General features: G+C 42.3%; 1 long non-coding RNA gene across 1 annotated transcript; it reads left to right on the top strand.

Annotated features, from left to right (window-relative positions):
- On the top strand, window positions 453-16,543 carry LOC110255706. Its single transcript, XR_002336407.1, has 4 exons — window positions 453-8,263; window positions 10,574-10,666; window positions 14,872-15,022; window positions 16,212-16,543. It is a non-coding gene; the product is annotated as an uncharacterized LOC110255706 (long non-coding RNA).

Raw genomic sequence — 16,824 nt, 5'->3', positions numbered from 1 at the left:
AAAAACCAGAAACCAAAAACGTAGTGTTTATTCGCAAAAGTCCACTTATGTGTTGCCCAGCACTTAGAATGCAGACCCTAAAGGAAAGAGCCCCCTCTCTTCAAACTGTTTTACCTGCAAAGTGGCGATGTGGTTCAGCGATGAAGGGGAGGCTGGGTTAGGTTTGGGGGGTTAGGGAGGGGCTCCTGGAGTGAACATTTCTGCTGCGTGTTGGGAGCAGCCGAGACTCTCCTTTCTTTGGAGCTCCTTGTTCTGTCCCAGTAGCCGTTTTAGATTTGTTTTTGTCTTTTTTTTTTTTTTTTTAAGGGCTGCACCTGCAACATATGGAAGTTCCCAGGTTAGGGGTCGAGTCAGAGCTACAGCTGCCAGCCTACACCACAGCCACAGTGACCCCAGATCCGAGATCCATCTGTGACCTATGCCGCAGCTTGTGGCAATGCTGGATCCTTAACCCACTAAGTGAGGTCAGGATCAAACCTGCATCTTCACAGAAACTATGTTGGGTTCTTAACCCTCTGAGTCACATCAGGAACTCCTACATCGTTCTTCTTGATCTCCCCTTTGGGATTATTTGTGATTGTTCTATCCCAGTTTATTTCAGGGACACCACCCTCTCTTCCCAGAGCCATCATTCTTCCAGCCCTGATTCCTGAGCTCTCTTTCCTCTGATCTCCTTGACAATGTCCAGCGAAATCTGGACCCTTGGCTAAGACTCTCTCATAACCTCGAAGCCTCCTTTCGAGGCCATGCTTATTGGGCATTACTGGGTGGAGAGGCTATTCCTTGGATTGCTTTTCCAGAAGTACTGGTGGTGAAGTCTCGGTACTGGGCCCTCACACGACCTGTGATGTTTGCTCCCGAAGCCGCCCCGGCCTTTCCAAAGACACTGAGCCCATATGGGGTTTGACCCCGCCACCCTGACATCATTAGCATTGTTTTTGAAACAACCGAGCGAACCCAATCCCAGCATTTGTGATTTTGTTAGGCCAGCTCGACTGCCCCAGAAAGGAAATCATTTCCACTCAATTGCTTGTGAATTGTGCCTCCTCTGTCCAGCAAAAGGGATCCTGGTGTCTGCTGGGGTCAGTGACCTGCCTCCGAGGTCATCTCTAATGTTCCATCTTTGGGGCTGGGTTTGCACCTGGTGTATAGGGCTTGACGGAGAAGATTAGAAAGTTTTCTGAACAGTATTGCTTCATCTACTTCTGGATCAATTAATATCTTCATTATTAGGATCAAATTCCTATAACTTCTTACAGACCCAGTGTATGCCTTTTTACTGTATCGATTGGAGAAGGCTTCTGGTCTTACCATCAGAAATGAGAATGGCTGTGTCAGTGTATTTGGTGGAACTTCATTCCTTTGCGTACGCATCTTTCTTAACCACACCATTCGTATAATTTCACTGAAAAGAGCATATTTTTACAGTACTCTGGAAATTAGTAAAGCAGTTGAATATTTGAACGCTCGAGAGAGCAAACTGCATGTTAATCCCTCCAATCCTGCAGCCAGTTTTCTACACGAGACACAAATGATCCACATTAGAACAGAAACGAAGGGGTGGGCAGGGCTATGGAAGGGACATCTCAGCATCAAGGGCACTGGAGGGGACTCCAGGCTTTCAGGGTTTCCTGTATGATTTACAAACTGCCAAGGGGCAGACACAGTCTCTGTTTCAATGTCATGGTGGGAAGGGCCCGCCTGATCCTTAAGAGGGTCACGCACGTAGTTCAGCTCAATTGAAATGCTCTGGCTCTGACACCCATCACCCATAAAATACGGCCTAAGGAGAAGGACAGGTGAAGGCAGTGCCTGCATTGCCTCTCAAGGACAGTGAGTGGCTCCCACCGGGCTGTAGCTAGGAGCTACTTCTGCGGGAAACCTGGGCCACTCCGACCTCGCCTATCTGAGTCCCCTTCATCTTTTGGAGGGTCCCGGGGCGCCCTGAGGCATCATTCCTGCCAGATTACCATGATGCTGACACTTCCCCGAGCCCAGATGATTTTTCTGGCTGGCCACTTTCTCCTTATCGTGCCTGCCGATCAGCTGGCAGCACTGTTCCTGTTTATCGTACACTGTCCTGTGCTGTCATTTAGAAATACCCAGGCGCTCTCCCAGTGAATATTGATAAGATACCTTTGGAATGAGATAACAACGTGGTAAAGGAAGCTATCTTCCCCATGTGATGAAGAACTTCAGAACGTGCCATAAAATGTGATAAAAGCGTGCCACGCACCCGTGACGGGGGAAGAGCCGGCTGTGGTGTGTCCTGTGCTCGGGGTGGGGGGCCAGATGCTCGTTGTTTGGATCTGCTCTTTCAAAGGTTTGGGGCCTTTCGTCTGTGTTTCTAAGCTCTTTGAAGGTCATGTTGGAATTAAAAGCTGTATTTATTATCTGTTTTTCCGTGCTATCTATATTACAATTGCCTATCGAATTTGGAAGCCCGGGATCTCCTGGAGGTGGCTATTTTCTAATTCCACTTTTATCCTCCCCTCTGGTGTCCTATTTGTCAGCGCCTGTTTGCATCTGCTGGGGCTGATAAGGTAGAAACGGCTACCTGACTAACATTATTATGGTTCTCTGGTTCTCCCGCTTCTGGCTAGTTTGAAATGATTATCGCCCCTGGACTCCAGTCACCTGCTAAAAGATAACACGGCTTCCGGAGGCAGCACTGCCCCCATCACTTTGAAGTACTGGTAACTCCACCTGTTACCAGCCCATGGGACCAGCCTCGACGCTGTGTGGGCAAGAAAGGAAAAGGACCTGAGAGAGGGGACAAAGGGGGCCAGGAACAGGTGGGGGTGAGTCCTGGCTGTATCACCCAAAGCAGGAGCTGACTCCTTGCTCAGATGTCAGAGAAGGCAATGAATCCCTCCTATTTGAGAAGAGTGCTGTGTGGACCACAGTGCTGCCCGTGGCCTCTACGGGGATGGGGAGGCTGGGCCCCAGAGCAGCATCCTTAAACTGACCTTGTTATGGATGACTTTTCTCAGTATAGCTACCATTTTTTTAAAAAAATCACATATTAACAATGTAATCACATTGATGAATGCGAGAGAATCATATTCATAGATAACGGCCAGTCTGTATGTTAAGCCCACGTCCTGCCAAGGATTTGAGTTTACATGACTCCTTGAAGCCAGTGAAGTAGATCCCATGAAAAATCATCATTTTACGGATGGTGAAAGTAGACACTTGCTTAAAAAGGTTAAGAGACATGGCCAAGGTGGCGTAAATGTGTGAGAGAGGTGAGTTGAATGCCCACAATCCTTACGCCTTATTCTTTTCTCGGTGGAGTATTTCTTACGGTAGCTTCCCTGTTGAAAAGAGATCATGTCACCAATGTTGCTTCTAAATGCGGCTTCCATAGGCTTTGGAGGAGTTGGAGGGATTGACACAGGTTTCCCCCCACCTTTATTGACATATAAGCCTGTGTGAACTTAAGGTGTCCAACAAGTTGATCTGATACACTTATATGACAAAATGGTGTCCCACAGCTTAGCTAACACCTGCTTCACTTTAGATAATTACCATTACCTCTGGCGACCACCAATCTGTTCTCTGTTTCTATGAATTTTAGATAGTACATATGCATAATATCATACAGCATTTGTTTTTCTCTGACTTCATTCAGTTAGCATAATGCCCTCAAGGTCCATCTATGTTGTCTCAGATGACGGGATTTCCTCCTTTTTCATGACCGAATAATATTCCACGGCATAAATGTATAAATGGGTAAATCCATTCATCCATTGACAAACACTTGGGGTGTTGTATGTGTTGGCTCTTATGAATAATGCTGCAATGAACATGGGAGTGCAGATATCTTTTTGACATCCTTTTTTCATTTTCTTCCGATATGTACCTGGAAGTGGAATTGCTGGATGATATGGCAATTCTATTTTTAATTTACATTGTTTTACATAGTGGCTGCCCCAATTTAAGTTTCTCCCAACAGTGCACAAGTATTCCCTTTTCTCCACATCCTCATCAACACTTGTTATCTCTCATCATTTTGACAACAGACATTCTAACAGCTGTGAGGAGATATCTCACTGTGGTCTTCATTTGCATTGCTCTGATGATTAGCAGTGTTGAGCATCTTTGCATGTACCTGTTGGCCATTTGTATGTCTTCTTTAGAAAAATATTTGTTGCCCATTTTTTTTGTTGGCATTTGCTTGCTCTTGAGTTATATGTGTTCTTATGTACTTTGGCTATCAATCCCTTATCAGGGGTGGCAAATGCTTTAACCCATTCTACAGGTTGCCTTTTCATTTGTCGATTGTTTCTTTTGCTGTGCAGAAGACGTAGAGGTTCTTGAGAATCCAGGGGAACTTCATAATGAGGTCAAATTATCACCTATCCCTAGGCTTCCGTCTCCTTCTACCTGCTCTTGCGGTGGTAGAGTGATGGTTCAGTTCCCTTTCGAGCTCAGAGATTTCAACTGCTCATTATAAAATGTGCATATCTTGTGAACTAAAAATTGTCTCTAAAACAGACTTGCCTTTTTATTATGAATAGGCTCCACTTTCCTTCCTTTTTTCTTAATGATCACTGGCTAGAACGCATAATGAATGAAGAGCAGTTGAGGAGCACTGACTGAGTGCCAGGCCGCATTATCTCATTTTCATTTTGCCGATGAAGGGATTTAAGCCTAGAGAAGTTAGGTGACTCTCCTAAGCCTGGATGTGAGAAATCTGACTCTATGTCGGATACAGTGCTTGACAAAGGACCTCTCTGTCATAGGAGGGGAGGAGCAAAGCCAGATGGGGGGGATGCCTTGTGACAACCATTGGTTTGCAGTCCGGGCTCAAGTGCTTCAAAACAGCATTAACTTTTATTCTGAGAAATTTTTAAATTTTTTTTAACATATTTTTCTTTCCCTCGAAGGTGCTTATACCCAGAAGAAGGAATAGCATTTTTATAATCTTGATGGGAATTTTGAGATTTTTAAAAATAAAATAGATTCTATTTTTTTGTTTTTTAATTAAGTGGGAATGAAGATTTTTTTTCCCCCAGAATTTCTAGTTTTTGGGGAGTGGAGGGGCTGGGGGGGGTGGAAGTGCAGCCACAGTTTATTCTAGTAATAAAGGTACATCTTGGCAGAGCAGAGAAAATACCACACAAAGACTGAGTTGTTAGAGCTACCGCTCAGCACAACCAGCAAAGGCTGTAGTTTCTGGTTCTCCTGTCCGTTTTCTGATGAGCTTAGCATGGGTTTAAGTTACTGGCATGAGGCTTCCAGAGGCCTCAGAGCTGGATTGGAGGAATTTTAGGTCCTGCCTTCCCACTGTATCTTTGCCCTCTACTCCGAAACACCATAGAAGGAGGAAGAATGGGAAAATGAAGCAGGGCAACAAAGGAGTGTATTCCTTCCAAAATACACACATATTACCATCTTGGCCCCAACACACCCGGCCTATCTCACTCGACCATCCACGGAAGCTCGTGGAGTATAGAAAACCCACTGAGAGAAAAATATCCTCAAAGAAACTCATTTCTCAGAAGAATGTTAAAAAGAGTGAGACAGAAAAAGAAATTCTTGAATTTTTTTCTTTCTTTTGGCTTCTGTTTCTTTTGGCTAAAGTAAAGAGACTCCTATCTTCTTTTGCCTTTCTTCCTTTGCATTATAATTATTGGTTCATTTGCCTTCAATTCTTAGGGTTTTTTTTTTTTAGATAGAAGCTATTTTGGAAATGCAGAGTATTTGCTATTAATGTTTATCCTGACTTGCTTTTTTAATTTTCAAAAGTATTCATATTCATCTTGTTTATATATTTTCTTCCATTAGCTCATTTCTGCTTTAATGGCAATTTTATTTCATAATTTAAATTTTCTCTAATCTTTACTACTGAATGGGTTACTTTAATGAAAAATGGAAATAATTACTGCTTCTACTCAAGAAAATGTCTTTCTTTCACTCAGAGCTGTCACTTTTACTTGTAAGATAAGATTATTTTAAATGGAATGAAATTCTGCAAAGCTGACTACACCAAGGAGTACTGACAGGCAGCGACGAGAGGAACCTTCTGTTTCTGATTGAAATCAAAACATTGGGCATATATTTTACTAGCCTCGTAAATAATTTTCAGAGAATAACAACACAAAACTGTCTGCAAAATTCTCATTCTCTTTTTCTCCCTGGAACTTATGGAGTCATTTAAACTGGTAATATTTATGACATGGAAATAGGTAAGAGAGAGTATTGATAGAATGGTATCTTGTACTTCCAGTAATATAAAGAATAAAAAATAAGTGGGAGTTCCCTGGTGGCCTAGCAATTAAAGATCCAGCATTGTCATTGCTGTGGCACAGTTTTGATCCCTGGCCCAGGACCTTCTACATGCCACAGGAGCAATCAAAAATAAATAAGTAAATAAATAAATAAATAATATCATTCCTAGGATCTGGATCTAGAAGTAACCTATTTAACAGGAGTTGCTGTGATGATACTGAAACAGCAGCGTTCCCAGAATTTGATTCGTCTGTTTATCACTTGGGTTGTTTAATGGGCGCTCCCAGACCAGCAGAGCAACTGTGAAATACAATGTATAGTTTTCCGGTGTGGAGAAAAGTCTTTCAAGATGTTTGCAATGGTTTGTCATGCAACTCAGGAAATGTGTTAGAGTGTGTTAGCGGTCAAATGCACCCATTCATTCAAATCCACTTTTCAAGCAGTGTTACTCTGCTCAAATTATTGCCAGGCTAGAAGAAGGACTCAAAAATATACCTTTGTGATTTCATATTTTCCAGACCTTTAAAAGATCCAGCTAATGAGGGCAGTAATGATGTGGATTTTCTTTGTTTAATTTTATTTTTACTAGAGTAGAGTTGACTTACAGCGTTGTCTCAATTTCTGCTGTACAGCATAGTGACCCAGTCGTACACAGATATACCTTCTTTTCTTCCTGCTATCTTCCATCACATGATGTGAATTTTCAAGGGAAAAATAAAGATTCATTGGCTATGTCAGCACCGGGTGGGGAGCAAGGATTTCCTAGCTCTTTTGGATATGTCTACTAGAAGTATTACACAGGTAATTTCTCTTCAGCATGCTGATGCTTTTCAGTTCCACTCGTATCAGAGGATGACCTGGAGAATTTTTAAGTGCATATTTGCAGTTGCTCTTATTTATAAACCTGCAGCCACCTTCCTTTACTTGCTAATAATTACATTTAAATTACTGCACTTTCCTTTGGAGGATACAGTGAGAAAAATAAAGGAAACAACCTCTAGTTTAATATATACCCTTAGGTGAGAGTATTTTAAATCTCACCTGCACTTTAATCATTCAAGCTTTTTCAGGTGATTATTTAAATGACACGCCACAAGGACAAAGTGATCCAATGCCACCAGAAAGGTAGGTACAATATTTAATTGGAAGAGAAGGAGAGAGAAACTGTTGTTAATGGACATGAAATGAATTATACGTTAAAGAGGTAAAATCGAACTGTTTTTTAAAACTGACATATATGTCAATTACACAGATACTAGTTTCAGGTATACAAGGTAATTTGTATATACTGCAAAATGATCACCACCAGATTCTGGTTAATAGCTAATGCCATACACAGTTACAATTTCTTTTTCTTGGTCTGGACAAATAATCTGGTGGATATTGATTGTTTTCCTTCTCAGCACCCATTGCCCATTCTCCCTGTGGCATCTCTAGATTCTTGGGGAATCCAGCCTTTCCCCATACTCGGTCATTGTGATCTGGGAGGCCTTCCACCCCCTGCTCCAGAGAGGGATCCTGTAACCCACGCCTGAGCCATTCGGACCTTTGCTTCCTCTTAACTATGATTGGCTCCCAAAGTAACACATCTTCTAGGGGGACCCAATCAGAGTCTTGATTTGGGCCACCAGGTTCTAAATACATAGCTGAAATAAGTGGGCATGAGCATGGACCTTGGGAGAGACGTCGGGGGCAGACCAGGGAGCGTTAACCTCTGCAAACTTGTCTCAAAGTTCACTCCATCAGGAGTTATTGAGTACCTACTTACCATGTAGGCATGATACCCATAATCATGGTGAAATCTACCTCGTTGCCGTGTGCGGCCAGACATCACATGACATGTGACCTTATTTAATCCTCCTTACAGTTCTTGGAGGAAGGACTATTACGATTCCATTCGACAGAAAAGGAACTAAGACCTAAATGCACTAAGCCACATGCTCAAGGCCGACAAGCCAGGACCAGCCCGGTTCTGGGGGTCTCTGAACCACGCTGTCAGTCGGTGAATGGCCTTCCTTTGCACAAGGTAAGCACCAAAGGAACAAAGATGAGTGTGACAATTTCTGTTCAATAGAAAGTGGTTGAGGGTGGACATTTTCCGCATGAATCACTCATTTCAGAACATTTAGCAATACTTGGCGCAATATTTGTCTTGATCTGATTAGCCCTTTTAAAACTGTATTCCTTAAGTAATGCCATTCTAAAATATCCTTTGTCTCTGGTGTTTGACAATCCAATTCACTCTGTAGACTGACTCTAAACGCAAATAAGAGCATTGATTTCCTCATTTCATCACCTCTAGAGAACAATTCATAAAGCACGGAAGTTCTAACTAGTCAATCAATAGTCACTACTTAAATCAGAGACTCAAAGAGCAGTCTATTATTAAAAAGTGTTCCTCTACAGATGATGTTAAGTGAAAATAAAGGAACCAATCTGGGTTATGATCTGTATTCAGCATCAGGAAATAGTCTGAAGGAAAGGGTTCTGTTAACTGTATTTAGAGCTTTTCCTGTTTCTGGTTCCTGCCTGAGGAAAAGTGGGGAAAATTCAATTTCTCAAAAGCCACTTAAGCGTTATTAAGCAATTCATGGAAACCAGCAAAGCAACTGGCAAGGTTTTCCCCCAACTCTGATCTACAAACCTAACCACGAGCTCAGCGATCTGTCTCATTTTGGCCTAGATTTGACTATAAAATAAATACAGATCTGCATGAAATGGTCACTGCATGCACCAAGACAACCAGACTCATTAATTATTGGAAATGCTATTATCTTACCCATTCCGTAATCCTATTTCTGGAGTTAGTTACGTAATTTCGCCCGACACAGAAAAGGAAACTTTGACCCGAATTATATTTAAAATGAGCTCTTCACTAAATCAGGAAGAAAGGTTTTTTTCCTTCTTAATGAATCATAATTGGAAGTCTATGAGAGGTGCAAGTATGACTATGGAGGAGAGGAAATAAGACTTCCATTCATTATTCCAAATGGTTCAAATATTTAAAGCCAGACTTTATCACTCCAAGATGGCATTTCAGTTGGACTGTTAGTCATATTTGTCTATTATTGTGTTTTCGACTCAAGATGCTTTTAGTGCTGGCAGGGATTTTTGGAATCTAGTTCTCCGTCTGGATGAGGATTTTAGATCCTCGACCAGGGAGATGTGATTTGTTCAAGATCTCACAGCAGGAGGTCCAGGATTTGAATTTGGAACTTTGATTCTCAGTCTGAAATTTCTTTTGTTCTACTCTCTTCTTTCCCCTGGAATGACTTTAAAAATGGAGAATGGGAGTTCCCACTGTGGCACAGCAGGTTAAGAATCTGACTGCAGGGAGCTCCTACTGTGGTTCAGTGAATTAAGAGCCTGACTAGTATCCATGAGGATGCCAGTTGAATCCCAGGCCTCACTCACAGGGTTGGGGATCCAGTGTTGCTGCAAACTGTGGTATAGTTTGCCTGATTTGACCTCTGGCCTGGGAACTTCCATATGCTGCATGTGTGCCCCCCCCCCCCAAAAAAAATCCTACTGCAGTTGCTTAGTGGCTGCAGAGTCATGGATTTGATCCCTGCTGTGGGTTAAAGGATCTGGCATGGCCTCAGCTGCTGTGTAGGTCACAGCTGAAGCTCAGATTCGGTCCCTGACCCAGGGATTTCCATATGACTCAGTGCAGCCATAAAAGAAATATAAAAATAAAAATAGAGGAGTTCCTGTTGTGGCTTAGTGGTTATTGAACCCGACTAGTATCCATGAGGATGTGGGTTCGATCCCTGGCTCCATCAATGGGTTAAGGATCTGGTGTTGCTGTGAGCTGTGGTGTAGGTCGCGGATGCGCCTCCTATCCAGAGTTGCTGTGGCTGTGGTGTAGGCTGGCAGCTACAGCTCCATTCAGCCCCTAGCCTGGGAACCTCCATATGCCACGGGTGCAGCCCTAAAAAGACAAAAGACAAAAAATAAAAATAAAAATAAAAATGGAGATTTGACTTGGCTGTCCGGTCCATGGAAGTTCTGTTGTTCATTTTCATGCATAAGATGTCTGGAGATAGGAGACTTGCCTGTAGTCTGCGCAATTTCTCCCCTTCTTCAGTGCAGGGAAATTTCCTCTCGATAAACAAAGAACAAACGGTGCTAGGTGTCCTGCCTTCTGTAGTTTGAAAAAGCACAGAGAATAGGAACGCTACATCTATTAGCAGGATGTGCAACATTTTGCAAAGTGCTACTTTATAATGTCCAAGTGAAAAACTTTGTCTAATATACACTTATACATAATAGCTAGATTTATGCTAAAAATTGAGTGCTTTATTATTTTTATAAGAGTAAGCCTCCCCCTTGACAGATTGGCATGGTGGACCTTGAAGGGGGCTCCTCGGGGCTCTTCTGGACCAAATACTCCTTCTCCGGCTGGCCAGGAGGACCTGGCAATCACAAGGTTAGAGGGCTGCTTTTTTTCCCCTAGAATGTTAAAAATTCCTGATCTGTGTGCAAATATCCCTGGAAGAGGTGGTGCTGAAGGTTTTGCTGCATTTGCTATAAACACCTTCGCAAGTATGGGTCTAGACTTCCCCATCGGGGGAAATTTCTACCAAAGGGGAAGGCACCAATGATGAGTTTTGCCCGTGTAACAATTTTGCCTAGAGCTGAACCTGAGTATCACTATGAATAATAAGTGAAAATAGCTTAAATTCCATTAGTAATATGATTCTAGCCAATAGAGTCTAACACTAGGAAGGGATGCTATTATAAATCATTATTATTTTATGTTCAGAAAATGAGTACACCGATGTTTCCAGCAAGGGAAAAATGCAAGCCAGCTTTCACCATTCCTCCTGAGGAAACTGATGAACTGGTATGCATTTAGAAAGTGCTGAATGTCTTCTGAGTCTAACCGACCCCGTCCCTCCTAAAATGTCCATATGTGAATGAGGCGCTTTGCAGATTTTTTTTTTAAACTCAGCATTTACTGATCTTAAAAAGAATTGCTAGTGTAAAAATATACCTTACCTTTGAAAGAAACCTGTTATAAGAAAAGGTGTGAACAAAATGCATTATGTTTGTCTGACATACTGGAAATGGCTTATTTCATTCAAAGGTTTTTTGGGGTTTTTTTTTTCTTTCTTTCTTTTTTTTCAAAGTTCAGGTGCAATGCAGTTTAACAGGTAGATGACCAAATAGCCTGCCTGGCAGTGCCCATTTTCTATGATTTCTTTCTCCATATTTCCTTTCCTAAAAGGACCCAGCATTAGCTAACCAGAGAATGGAGAAGGGAAGGCTTAGCCATTTGCAGTAAGGGAACTTTTGAAACAAAGAGCATAGTTTTTCTTCTTTTTCCTTTTTGGTGTCTTGCAGGTGGTAGGTCCTTAATATTTTTGAAACAAATTTTTTTGAATTTTTTTGAATTTTGAATTTTTTGAATTTTTTGAATTTTTGAAACAAATCTAACAATTTAGTTCTCAAAAACCTAGTATATGATAAATTCCCAAGATTCTTTTTTAAAGTCAGTTTGTTAAAATCAGAAAGGAAAAATGTGGTATTATTTTGCTCTTCAGTGCATGTTATAAAACAACACCAGTCTCCACTGGATATAGAAAACCCTGTGAGATATCAGTGAAATGGCATGGATAAGGTGTTTTTCTGTGATCCATCCGCCAAAATATACAAACTTTGATGACCACAGAATAATCGTCTCTAGGTACCATTGTTAGGGAGGAAGGTAGTTCTCTGCTTTGTCCTTGATGCAGTAAATCAACTTTACCTGGTAAAATTAGGATCAAAATCATAATACAGAGGAACATTTTGTCAAGCATTTTTTTTTTTTTTTTAGGTTTGTTCATTTGTTTGTTTTGTCTTTTTAGGGCCACACCCATGGCATATGGAGGTTCCCAGGCTAGGGGTCCAATAGGAGCTGTAGCCACTGGCCTATGCCACAACCATAGCAATGCCAGATTCGAGCCACGTCTGCGACCTACACCACAGCTCATGGCAATGCTGGATCCTTAACCCACTGAGCACGGCCAGGAATCAAACCTGCATCCTCATGGATGCTAGTTAAATTGGTTTCCTCTGAGCAATGATGGGAGCTTTGGACAACCTACTCTCATTAACATTTTTCTATTATGTCAGGGCAAATGGAGCCAAGAAGACACCATGTCGTGTTTACATGAGATTACATTCTAAAAGGAACACGACTCATGGTCTGGAATAGAAAGGCAAAAGTTCCTTATCTTGGAAGTATTTATTCAGCAGATGAGCTGAGATGGTCTGAAACTGCCTGCTATTAGAAGCCAGCTTGTAAGAAAGAAGCATCGTTGGTATTCCACTAAATCTCATCCCAGGAGTAGAACTACGGTAGCCTGAGAGTGACTTTGAAAACAAAGGCCAAATACTGACCCACTTGAAAGTTGGCTGCTCTTTTTCCCTCGAGACGCTTCTCTGGGTCACAGATGATGTGCTGTGGCTTTCCTTAACTCTGTGGGCTCCTTAACTCTGTGGGTTCCCGCTGTCTGTTGGAGGCAGCATTGGGCTGTAGCCTCTGGGGCAGGTAACCTGTCACTCTCCAGGATAACTCTATTTCAGAGGGACTGTAGAGTGGCCAGGGAAGCAGCAGGGCCACCTGCTGTGGCCTGATGGCTCAGCCTGACAAGACCCCTCCCTCTTGGCCAGACATTGACCTGAAGTTCTGTGCTTATGGCAGGGACCCAGAGCCAGGATGAGCTGTGTCTTATTCTGCTGTATTTCGTATTGAAGCTGTACTCTGTTAAGCAGGAGAGCTGGAGAAAAAGAGGCATCACGTGGGTTGAATGGCACTTTGTTGCAAAAGTAAAGGACACAAATCTGTGCACATTTTCTAGTCCAGTAATTTCCTTTGTTGTTGTTGTTTGTTTCTAATTCTGTTTGAGTTCATGCTGCCTCTCAAGTCACTCTTTTTTTTCTGCAGGTGCTTTGTGAAACCTATCGATGTGTACACCCCCTCCCCACATATTTAAATAATTTTACCCAGAGAAATTAGAGATAATCACACAATTAGAGCAGAGCCAGTGGTGTTTCCATTCAGTGCAGGCATTGCCAAGAAGTTTCTTTGTCGTTGGTTGATTGATTTCAAGGAGTATTATTCCTAACACCAAGTAAGTGTCGGTAGATAGGTTTTTCTCCTTCATGGGGCTTTTAATGCCAAATCCACTTTGATTGGTTCCTTTCAGTTCAAGTACTTGCATTCGACTGTGAATGAAATTTTAAGCCATGGGATTTTCCTGGTACCCATGAGTTCTGCTGACACTGAGTTGTTTGGGTAAGAAGCCACACTACCATCGTAAGTGGGCAGGATCACTTGCTAGGACACAGGGATGTAAAGATGTAAGTTAAGGGAGTTCCCTTCCCTGGGATCCATGAGGATGCGGGTTCAATCCCTGGCCTCACTCAGTGGGTTGAGGATCCCGAGTTGCCGAGAACTGTGGTGTAGGTTGCAGAGGCAGCTTGGATCCCACATTGCTGTGGCTGTGGCTGTGACCAGCAGCTGTAGCTCCAATTTGACCCCTAGCCTGGGAATTTCCATATGCTGCAGGTGCAGCCCTTAAAAGCAATTAAAAAAAAAAAAAAAAAAGAGGAAAAAAAATGTAGGTTAAGAAATAAATGTGCCCATATCAGTGTTTAAATAAAAATCACATTGTTTAGTGAAGAGATAGAAATGGATGCTTTTTCAGAGTGGAATCAAATTAAGTGTTTGGGGAAAGAATCTCTTTGGCTTAAAAAGGTAAAATGATATTTATCTTACCATCAGAACACACATTTCATTCCATGCTGGGGTTCATTACAGGCTCCATCCTTTATCAAAGGGGACTAAACTGCAGTGTTATAGCAAAGTAGGTCACATTTATGCCACTTGTATGGCAAAGATGGCCCAGGTAATAAATTGCAGACTAGCAGAGGGCTAAACACAACTTAGTATAGTTTAAGATGGGTTGATTTAATTGCTCTTACTCAGATACCAGGAACCAGAAATAAACATAAACATAAAATTTCCAGGAAAAATACTGTCTAGGAATTACATCCAGTCTCTTAGGATAGACCATGATGGAAGATACTATAAGAAAAGGAACGTCAGAGTTCCTGACGTGGCTCAGTGGAAATGAATCTGACTAGCATCCATGAGGACACAGGTTCGATCCCTGGCCTCGCTCAGTGGGTTAAGGATCTGGAGTTGCCATGAGCTGTGGTGTAGCTAGTGGCTACAGCTCTGATTAGACCCCTAGCCTGGGAACATCCAAATGCCGTGAGTGCGGCCCTAAAAAACAAGCAAAAAAAAAAAAAAAAGAAAGAAAGAAAGAAAGAAGAAAAAGAAAGAAAGAAAAGAGAGGTCCTTAGAGGAAGAAAGAGGCTTGGAGATGAGGAGCACGGAAGGAGGCACAATCTTTCCACTTCCTCTTTGGGGGATCTCGTCTAACACTGAATTCTCCGCCATGAGTTATTATAAGGGCCAGTGACTTCCTATATTGGTCATCGCCAGAAATATTGGAGGGAAGATATTTTCCCTTCTAAGTACCTTGAGGACATGGGCTGCATTTTATAAAGGAGATTGGGAAAGGGTAAAAAGAAAGTTTCCAGGGTGGAGCTCTTTTCACATTTTCCTTTGTGTTGCAGAAGGAGTCATTCCCAGGACCTTTCACCTGTGGGGCCCTTCCCTAGGCTGGGGCTGGGTTTCACACTCACTGCCCTGATTTCCTCTCAAAGGAGGAAAAAAATCTTTGGCCATGAAGAAGCACAAGAGTTTTAACCAACCCGTCCATCCTAGGTAAGTAGAGGCATCACTGTACACCCGGTCCTTTTATTAATACAAAGCCCTATGATCTTCATGTAAAAATGCAGGTTGTACTGAAAAAAAAAAAAGGATAAGTTCAAGTAATTATATGTCATTTTGGCCTTGAGACTATTCTGGGAGTTGTATTTTGGTAGAGCAAAGTAAAATGTTTCATTAAAAATTTAGTCTGGCCATGAAAAATTGCATTTTGAGGACAAATATGATTTTTCATGGTATATTATTTGCAGGAAGACATTTCCACTCCCTCAGACACAGGTGAGCTTTGCTGAGTTCTCAATACAACTGTACCTGCAGGTGGATCCTTAACAGATATTTTTAGGTGAGGAACTCTTGCTAAATGAATGGCCATATGCACTGGCTTTCCTTATATTAAAATGCAGAGCTGCAATGGAGGTAAACTTACTCCCTCCAAGTCAAATTGCTTGATATGGTCGCGTGTGTAATAATTTCCTGGGCGCCTTAAGAGGAAAGACGTACAGTCTGGATCAAACCGCACACGGGTGGGAGAGAGTGGGGGCTGGGGCTGGCAGCCTTGGATAAGTGCGCATGCGTCATTTTATTTTTCTATTTTGCATTTTAAAAATTCAGTACAACTGTTATGAGACCTATTTTTGTCTTCGAGGAAGCCAATTACATTTTAAGCTGGTCCAATTCAATAAAAACGAATTTGAAAAATATAATCGACACAGAAAGCGAAAGCTCAATACACAGTCAGTCCCCCAAATGACACATTTTCTTGCTCTGCGGAGAAAGGCTATTGGGGTGGGATATTCTTGGCATTTGTTCGTTTAAAGATAAGGATAACTCCCTTCACACAGCCCTGCGAGCGGGCTGCAATGAGAATTTCATCAAAGGCTGGGTAATGCTATAAACATGTTCTTGAGAGTTATAGAAATTTCTTAGCCCCTCTCACGTCGTTTGTGCATGCACCCTCCCTGGACGAGTCTCCTAATTTGTCTTGGATGAATGATGTCTTTTTCTCATTAGGCAGATGCTTCCGTTTTAGAGGCGGACCAGAAGACAATGTCTAATTGAGCTTTTTTTTTTTGGTTTTTGGTTTGGTTTGGACAGTACTAGAATTAGCCTTGGAATTTAGTCCCCTGATTGACTCGTGTCCTAATTAAAGCCCAATCTGATTGATTCTGCTCGTGCCTTTCCATAGGGAGCTCAGACCTGCTTCTCCCATTGACAGCATGTTGGGTTTCTGACGCCTCCTGATTCCCTGCTGTATTCTGATGTTCACAACCCCCGCCCCCCCACCCAGAAGCCCAGGCTGCTTCAGAGTATGTGTCTCCTCAGCTCCAACATGGACAGAGCGCCCCACCTTACCCTGAGGTATTTCTTGTGCCGTATTACATATTCAAATGCAATTACAAAACAGGATCTTATGGAGTAAATATCGTGATGTCAATAGTTTCCACTATCGTAATAATTTACGTAAGACAGAAAAATCACTTCCAGAATCTGAGCAAGTCTAAGTTGGTCCCCTCCTTCCCTTCCCCCCCCCCCCCCCCCCCCCCCGCTTGGAAAGGAATGCTGGAAAGTCCTATTATCCTAACAATTAAATTGGCTTAGTCGCATGCATACAGATGGCAACGCCTTGTGCCGCGTCCAGCTGTCATTTTCTTCCTCAAAAGAGAGAAGGGCAAAGTACATATCATCAGCTTACCTGCAGCCCAGAACTTACAGTAAAAAGATGAACTCTCTGCAGAGAGTAAGAAGGTCTGTCTGATGCCACACATGTGTATAAAAGAAGATCTCTTTTTCTTTTTTGG

This window comes from Sus scrofa, chromosome 10 (assembly GCF_000003025.6).
Source record: "Sus scrofa isolate TJ Tabasco breed Duroc chromosome 10, Sscrofa11.1, whole genome shotgun sequence".
Classification (NCBI taxonomy): domain Eukaryota; kingdom Metazoa; phylum Chordata; class Mammalia; order Artiodactyla; family Suidae; genus Sus; species Sus scrofa.
Note: the sequence above shows the minus strand (reverse complement) of the source record. Positions and strands in the feature narration are given on the sequence as shown.